Genomic DNA, 9,798 nt, shown 5'->3' on the forward strand with positions numbered 1-9,798 from the left:
GATGATTTTTTTTCTAGCTCCATCCATTTGCCTGCTAATTTCGTGATGTAAATTTTTTTAACAGCAGAGTAATACTTCATTATGCAAATGTACCACACTGACTTAACCATTTGTTTATTGAGGAAATTTCCAATTTCTGTCCATTGTGAATAAGGCAGCAATGAACAAGGTCAAATGAGTATCCTTGTGATAAATGAAGCATCCCATGGGTATACACCCAAGTGTGGGATAGCTTGATCATGACTTAGATAAATTTCTGTCTTTCTATGGAATTACCATACTGATTTCCTTAATGGCTCTTTATATGTCCAAAGTCACTAGAAATAGAGGAGTGTTTCTCCAGTCCATCTTTATTAGTATGACCATTAACTTGTATTATTGATCTCAGACATAATTATAGGTGTCAGGTGAAATAAAATTGTATATTTAATTTTAATTTCCCTGATGGCTAAGAATGTTGAACTCATTTTTAAATGTTTCTGAATAGATTTTCCTCTATTTAGAATTCTCTGTATAGATGTATAATCTACTTTTCAATTTGGTTATTTGACTTTTTTATATCAAGTTTCTTGAGTTCTTTATGTATCTTGGTGTTAGCCTCCCTCTTGGATATGGAATTGGTAAAAATATTTATTTTCTCATTCTGTAGGTTGATGCTTTGTCTTAATGACTGTATCCTTTGTCATGTAAAACTTTCAGTTTCATGAGGTCCTATTTGTTGAGTGTCTGTGTTAATTATATTCAGCTCAGGATGTCTTCTCATGTGCCAATGCTTCCAAAACTGTTCCCCACTTTCTATTCTATAAAGTTCACTATAAAAAGTTTTATATTGCAGTCTTTTTAGATATTTTGAGTTGAATTTTTGCAAGGTAATGACTATAGGGCTATTTTGATTTTTCTACATATAGGAATCTTATGTGGCCACCATCATTTGTTGAAGGTGCTTTTTTCCTAGGATGTATTTCTGGCTTCTTTGTTAAAAATAAGGTATCCATTTGTGTGGGTTTAAGCCTGAGCCTTCAGTTTGATTCAGTTTATCAAGGTATCTATATTTACATTAATACAATGTTGTTTGTAATTATTATAGAATTTTGTTAAAAAACAAGATCAGACATATAGGGACCTCCCACAGTCCTTTTATTTTTCTGTATAGTTTTAGCTAACAGGTTCCTTGTGTTTCCATGTGAATTTAAAATTTTTCCTTTCAAGATAAGTGAAGAATTCTGTTGAAATTTTGATGGACATTGCATTAAATCTGATTGATTTTGGTAGAATGAACATATTGGTATTTCATATACATAGGAGATCTTATAATCTTTCTTCAAAGACTTAAAAAATTTTTATACAAGTCTTTTCACTTGTGTCTTTAAAGTTATTGCAAGTTATTTTTTACTGTTTGTGACAAATGTATTGTGGCCCTAACTTTTTATGTATGTTATATAAATTCCATATATACATATATGGAATTTCCTCCTCATTTCTTTATATGATGGAGGTCTGCTGAAGGGAGTCAAGCCATTTGAGCTCTGGAAGAATCTGAAACCATCCACATTGCTTAGAAGAACCCTTTACCCTGAGCTCTGGAAGTTGAGCTATAGCTCCAGGATGCTAAGTTGCATAGTTTGTTTAAAACCCCAGTAGGATTGTTCATACTCACATAACTACACTCTCAATCATACATCTCAAAGTATCTTCAATCAATGGATAATAGACTATGTTGGAGTTCAATGGTAGTGTTACTATGGGCTGCCATCGATTACTGCTCTGGAGTTCAGTAAGCATTTCTTCGGGTTTCGGGGAACATAATGTCAAACAAACAAAAGAAAATTCAATGAGTGAGGTGAAAAAATCAAAGTACATTAAAAATGCATGAAAATATTGCAATAAAACACACTAATTTTATATGATTAGGGTATGTTAATATGTATTTATCATGCAAATAAATGAAGTAAATGATTCCACTGGGAAGAAACACATGGGTGGAAATGCCAGACAATTAAACTTAGAGTTGAACTGATGAGTTTAGTGTATTGAGCTCAGGTGAGAATTTGTTATACACAATATACACTATTCTGTCCTTAGACACACACAAACACACACACACACTCACACACACACACACACACACACACAAATGTTAAGTAAACCTAGTTAAAATTATTTTACTTGCTATGGAAATCTAGATGATATTCCTCCCATCTTCGTTGAGTTGCTAAAGAAGTTCTTTACCCTTGTGAGTGTGAAGTGAAACATAAACAGATGTTTACATTATGTGAACAGATATGCCACTCTCAGGAGATTTTCTCATTTATTCTTCATAGCTTGTTAAAATGGACAGACTCAGAAGATACTCCAGTGACAATCTCTAAATCTCTGTAAATATTCTGTTAATATAGATGAAGTGAATCCTGAAGTACATTGTGCAAATGATAACTTAATTTTCATATGTAAAGAAAAATTATAGTAAAATATCTACACAAACATTATGTAAGATTATTTTCTTTAAACCAATGTTGCACCAGTAAGTTCTTACATAGCACTGAGATATGAAAGAATTATTGGTCACACTACTGTGGTTTCACAGTTTGTGATTAACAGAGTTTTGTAAATCAGATCAAGAAGACAGGATTACAGCAGCTCAAGTGGTTTCCATGGTTTCTGAGTCAAGTTAATGATTTTGGGATCAACTGAATAGGTATGAATTTCACAGATACTTTAAAAAATGCAATGGCAATGGGATATTGATTAAACATGGGGAACTGCCTAGGAACTGAATTTCAGATACAAGATAATAAAATACAGTGTCCCAGAAAATCTTTGAAGATTATTTTTACACTCTAAAGTGTAGCCTCTTAGGATTAAAGAATATTTAAAAATATAAGGTATGCACTGCCTAATCATTGTAAACCTTCAAGGAATAACTCAAACCTGGTAAATAATAAAATATCTGCAAAATGATAGTGTTGTGAATTTTCTTAGTGTTTCCACAGGGAAATTTCAACATGAGTGGAATTCACTAATTTTATTACAAAATTAATATTAGAGTATTCACTATGTTATTACCAAGATGAAAATTGCTGCCAAAGAATAACACTTTATTTTTTTCTGAAGGCAGATTTCTTCAGGAAACGCCTTTATTCCTGGGATCCCCGAGATCTCTCAAGGCAGAAAAATAGACATTAGAGTGTTAATCCCATGAAAAAATAAAGCCAAGTTGTGGTTCATGATAAGATGCAACCTTTGGAAAAGTATTGAGGAAAAAAATGGGAAGCACAATGTTATAATTAGTAAAACAATTTTAGAGGTTAAAAGTTTTGTTTTTATACAATTCCAAATATAAAAATCAGTGGACAATAGGAAAAAGATTTAAAGTTCAAAGTTCAAACTGCAAAAGTAATGCGGGAAATCTGAGGGAAATATTCTAGTAAAACATTTGACAAAAATCTATTTGATCTCAGGGTAAAGGAATAGTGGAATTTTGAAAAGACAAGAAGAGTACCCAGAAAAGAAAAAAACAACAAAGTGATCAAGACATATATACGTTTAAAGTATTTGTAAATATATATCTCATAAATGATTACAGTCCCCAGTATTTATACACACCAGAAAGAAAAGTAAAGAATTGCTTCAAAAAAGTATCTAGTTTGAGTAGATGTTCCTTAAGAGAAGACTAAAGGCCAACAAGTCAAGTGCTGGGAAAATGGACACTTATTTATTTTCTTCATTTAGAGGATTTGACTAAAGGGAAATATTGACAAGAATGTGGGAGAAAGGGATACATCTGTTTCAGACTCTGTCCCATTCTTTGATGTTTTATTAACTAACCCTTAATACATCTTATTTCCTTCTGGCAAAAAAGAAAGAAAATGAAAGAAGGAAAGAAAAAAATCAAACAAGGAAACAAAAAAAGGAAGGAACAATAATAAGAACCAACCACCACAAAAGAAAATTCTATGCAATGTGATGGAAAACCATCAAGAGTTAGAGCATTCAAACTAGAACAACTATAGTATAGTTCAGATGTCCTAATACTATTGTATTCACCTTTCTTCAAAAAACATTTTGACACTTTATGACAACGTCTAACATGTTTAAACCTAGGCATATAATGAGATTAATCTAGTCACTGCAAAAGAAACTTGTCAATTTGTTTATCAACCATTATTTAACTCCTAATTGACCAATGTTTGTTAGCTTCCTCAAATGTTGGTCCTATAGTTAATATGGATGCATTGCAGCTACCTAACCAAAAGACTGCACTTAAGTGTGAAAGGTGCACCTGTTGTTTGATGAAGCCCATTTGAAGTCATATAATATTTTAAAACTTATAATAATACATATATAGAAAACTTTTAAAATTGTGAAACATAAAACAAAGGAGTTATATTTTTGTTTTTGCATGATTTTAGGCAACAACTCCTGTTATCCTGCTTTTTCCTAAAAATAACTAGGCCTTGAAGGACAGCTTTCTAATTCCTGATAGCACTGTTCCAACTATTCAGAATTGGTATTATGGGAATGTGCCACCTATGCCAAACTGAGAATTTGTTTTAATCAACCCAAGAAATAACCAAATATATTGCACTTAGTTTTTACCAACCTAACACTAGTGCAAGTAAACTTAAAAAGAAAATCAAAACACATTTATTATTAACCTATTAATTTTACTTAATTGGTCATAGAACATTTTGAAAGTTTATACTATTTATTTGTTTTTCATTTAAATTATATGATTTATTTATATTCCAAGTGTTTCCCCCCTTCCAGGTTCCCCCTCCATGAATGCTTCACCCTATCTCTCTGCACCTTTGCCTCTGAGAGGGTGCTTCCCCTCACACCTCCACCCACCACAAACCCCCACCATCCATCCTGATCCACCCACCCACTCCCATATCCCTCTTCCCTGAGGCATCAAGTCTCTACTGGATTAAGCACATCCTTTTGCACTGAGGTCATAGATGGCAGTCCTCTGCTCATATGTGGAAGGGTCCATGAACCAGGCCCTGGTCCTTGTTTGCTTTTTGGTTGGTGGCTTCTGGTAGTCTATAAAATCCTACTGGTTACAAAAATGTAATTAAAATAAATAGTAGATACCAGTAGAGTATTATAAACTACCCACAGCATATCATATACTCACTTAGAATAGCAATAGTAAACCTCATTGTTCTCTCTTCCCATTTTATGTTCTCAAACAATAATTTTTACAATGAAAATTACAGTAAATATGTTGACATCTGATACTGAGTACTTTTAAATACTTATTTGATGAGTAGTTATAGAGGCTTCAGAAATTCTCAACTTTCACATTGGCCACTGATGAAAGTAACTAAATTAAATGCTTCTTGGTTTAATTAATTCTCTCCTACCATGTGGAACATTTCTCTAGGCATGTTAACCATAAAAAAAATCTTCCAAAGGTAATGCTTTGTAGACATTTTGGATGCTCAAATAACATATTAAAAAGTATTGTGAATGTGTTGCATTTCTGTAAAGTATCTTGCTTCTCTGAAAATCCTTTGCCTAGTAGACAGGAATCAGGGAAGGTGGCAAGCATAAATGTATATTAATTGGTGTATGCTAATGTGCAAAGGGCCTTTCTACTTAGAAAAGAGTATTTAAACTCAGTTTGATCCTAATTCCTTTATAGATTCTCATTGATCTGCTTCTGAGGCAATTACTTGACAAGGACATGGAAACCTTGAAGGAGAATCCCTGCTAATGACAGTATAAAGACACTTCAAATAAGTGGTCAGGAGAATGATCAAGGGTGCCTTGCATTGCTTTTATCTCTCCAAGATGTATTAATAATGGTCATATTTTTATGTTATGAATTTTCATTTTATTTAGGCAAGTGCATATCAAGAATATAATAATATCCTGCCCCTAGAGGCATTACAGGTGGGGCTGATGTGTCATGTGTGCATCAATAGGAGGCAGAGAGGAGACAGGCTATTTCTAAGCTCAGTGTTCTGACCCATGAATGTCTGAATGATTAACAGCCTAACATTCCCTGAAAAAAATCAATCCAGATATAACCACCAGTCTATTTCCACACAGGTCCAGATGGGTTCTAAGATAAGATGAACTATGTCTGGGATCACAGATGACTGGCAGAAGTGAGGTTAAGAAGACAACCCCTGCATGGGACCATAGGTGGGTACAGGTATGGAGTAAGTCAGAGACAACCATAAGTCCAACACCATAGGGCCCAAATAGGAAGCTAGTCTGAGACCACCAGTCACTTGCCATGCAGACCTCGCAAGGAGTTGGGGCTGGGATGAGAGAGAGACCATAGCTAAGTTGACTCCTGCCCAGTGCCATAATCGAGGGGCAGGGTATAAGATTCCTAGGGCCATTCCTGAGACATCCATAGACACTCAGAGACCATAGACACCAGTAAGAAGAGCAAGTAAATAGTAGAGAAATGGAAAGAAAGAGAAGCAAAAAGATGTAGACAGAATGAAGAGAGGTAAACAGGACTCATGTGTAGTAAGGAACAACCTGATGTGGTTGAAGAGGATGCTACCAGCGACCATGTTGGACATGGCCCGAACTGCCACTAGGGTCCATATCTGCATCCATGACCCTGCAGTAGCTGTTACCACCTAAGGTAAAGCAAATGTCCCTGGTCTTGGCTACTGCCCAGGGATATGTTGTTTGAGGCTGTAAAGAGATGTGCCACCTTTCTCCTGGGCATCATGGGAGAACTTGTCCTGGTTGTGTAAAAGCAGGAGGACTGACCCTCCTTCTAGCCAACTGAAGTACTCAGAAGACCAGGTCTAACACATTGCCCAGGAACCACATTAGAGTTGGACATGGTTGTGGGAGTTTGCAAGTAAGCAAAGCACAAGGGTATTTATCTGAAGTATAGGGATTTAAGATAGAGAGAGAATCCCTCTCTCACCCCTTGCCATCCATAGCAGGCTAGAGAGCTGGCCCTGACATCATCAGAGAGGCAGAGCTGGCCATATCCCTTACCTACCAAAGCACTTGAGAAAGTGTGCTTTCACCTTACCTGGCAGCATAGCAGACCTGGCCTTGGATATGAGGGTTGTAGGTGAGCTATGCTTGAGAGCATGAGTTTTGGGAGAGGCAGCTCTGCACGTTCTCTGTTGTGTGTTATATGAGAGAAGGAGGCATACTCTCCTCCCTTTACCCTTGTTACTTTCAGGTGGAGGCACAGTTGAAGTCAAGGGGGTCAGGAAAACAGCTGAGCTGTCCCTGTCTCTCACATTATACAGCACGTGGGAGAGCAGGCCCTGAACTTCACCTAGAGAGCATGTTAAACTATATCCTGCATGTAGGAATTGCTGGTGAGCCAGCATGTAGGAAGCAGAGAACTAACCCTGAGTCATCTCTACTGTGCAGTCATTCAGGAAAAGGAGAGATGCCCGTCTTTTATCCCTAAAATGTCTGCCTCTTATCCCTAGGGATAATAGATACCACCTATTGCAGATGGAACAGATGGCCCCAGGGTATGGAGAATAGGAGAACTAGCCCTGTCCTGCACCCCCCCTCAATGGCTGCAACACTTGGGGGAGTGGGACCTGAACATCACCAGGGTAGCAGGGTAGATACAGCCCTGATGACATGGGTGCACACATAGGAGTCAGCCCCAAGGGCATAAAATCAGTAGAGTTAGTTCTGCCTTTTGTTGGTGGCTACAGTGTTAGTTTGTCCTGTTGGGTCAGGGCAGGAGAGTTTAGCCCAGTGGTGTTGGTTTGGGAAAGCTTACAGACTGAACTGATCATATCAGTCCCAGGCCAAAATACAGGGCTTTGAAATGACTCACCCTAGCATCCACCCCACTGATAAACTGCTGAAGGGGCTGGCCCTACAAAATCAAAATAATAGAATCTCTATAACACAGGACAAAAAAAATATTTGAGAGCAGTCCCAGCAAGGTTTCAATATTGGTAGTGTAGCAGAATCTAGGAGCGTCATACCGAACATGTGAACTAAAATGTATACTGTGGCATACATTATGTCATATTACACTGAGCACAAGATTATTTTTCTTTCTGTTGAAGGGTGGCAGTTTGTATGGGTGCAGGCCATTAATGAGGAGAAAGGAAGATGAGTACACCTGAGGTACATAGTATGAAATTCACAATGGGTCAATAAAAAGTTAAAAACAATACAAAACAATCACACAAAGAAGAATATGATGACACTAAATTAAAAATACTCAAGATATAAATAACCAATATATCTTCTTCTATTATATATACTTATGTGTGAGGAACTATCTAAGCTTATGAAATTTAAGAATAAATCTCAAGGCGATTAATACTACTTCCCTTGTCTTACAGTCAATCAAAATAGAGATTAATATTCAGTTGTTGCATACCTGCCATTGTTAATTTGAATGAATCTATTCAGAAAACCTTTTTTCATGATTGAAATATTATTTGTATAATTTACTTATTATATATTTATTAATGTTATTTATTAGAAATGTATAAGTATAATTAATTTCTATTATTATGAATAATCACACTAATTAAACTAAAGTTGATTACTTATTGAGATCATAAGACTAAACATTTAATAGCATTCTTTTGCAGGAAAAATCTAAGTATCCTGGCTACCTCCTTCTTGAAGATTCATTACTCCCAAAGGCTGAAGGTGAAATCCTTACTGGATCATTTTTCCCAGTGCTAACTTAAATACACAGTAAAGAAAATAACACAGCTCTGTCTATTTGTCTACTTACATCATTTGGACAAGACCTAGAGTAGACACAGAGTGATGAAATTGTCTGCCCAGTGTATTGTTGTCTCAGTTATACTACAGGAAAAATAATGGATTCCTGAGAAATCACATGTTCTCTCTCACAAATATCTATCTATGTGCAGAGACTTTTGATAGAATATATGAACAGCATAAAAGGCATATATACCATATGTTTATGCCTTAAAATATAGTTCATCTTTTAGGTATAAACTAGGTAAATATTGGCTTCTTTAATTTATTTTAGGCATGAAAGGCTATTATTTTACATACAAATAATGTATTCACTTTACTAATTCTTAAATTTACTTTTGATGAGCTTTGAATATTTTGATCTAATTCATTATTTACCCTTGATTTAAACCAAACTAACTTCATGAATGTAATCAGATGCATTGAGAAGGCATCATCAATTCATATTACAAATTCCCCAATCTCTTTTCACTAATACTCAAAATGAGTAGTGTTATCTTCAATCAGGAGAAATAATGCTAAGTTTTATTGATGGCTACCCTCAGGAAATCAGTTAACAATTCCTTCTAAGTTTCATCTTGAAAATTGGAGGAAAAAAATCCTCAAACACTCTAATGTTACTGTGCCATGAGATGCAAAAATACTTATAAAGCATATATTACTAGAACAAGTTTAAGTATTATTTGTTTTTTGTTGAAACACATACAAGGTAAATCATTTGTGGAGAAATTACCTTAATATTCCCTTTTCTAAGCTTTTTGTTTATTTAAATTTTAGCATATTAAAAATCATAATGCTTAATATATGGTTTAATTTTAGAATGTAAAATATTCTTGCTATGGTTGCATTTATTTTGAAGTTCTCATGATCAAATGTTTAAATATTTTAACCACAGTTTTTAAAATAATTATACATATCAAATTCTTAAAGAGACATTTATTTATTTATTGACGTACTATTCTATTGAGCCTCTCAGAATACATAGACATTTTCATAGGCATTTCATCATAAATAATTGGCATTTATATTTTCAGAAAATTATTTTCTTTACATAAACTTTAGCTGTCTTTTCTTAACCATTGATATTTACAA

The 9,798-nt window shown here is 34.9% G+C and overlaps 1 non-coding gene across 1 annotated transcript; it reads left to right on the forward strand.

The window, feature by feature from the left end:
- The first annotated feature begins 5,876 nt into the window (after positions 1-5,876).
- On the forward strand, positions 5,877-6,008 carry LOC120101285 (small nucleolar RNA SNORA17). Its single transcript, XR_015679364.1, has one exon. It is a non-coding gene; the product is annotated as a small nucleolar RNA SNORA17 (small nucleolar RNA).
- The last annotated feature ends 3,790 nt before the right edge of the window (positions 6,009-9,798 follow it).

The sequence above is a fragment of the Rattus norvegicus genome, chromosome 2, assembly GCF_021556685.1.
Source record: "Rattus norvegicus strain SHRSP/BbbUtx chromosome 2, alternate assembly SHRSP_T2T, whole genome shotgun sequence".
Taxonomy (NCBI): Eukaryota; Metazoa; Chordata; class Mammalia; order Rodentia; family Muridae; genus Rattus; species Rattus norvegicus.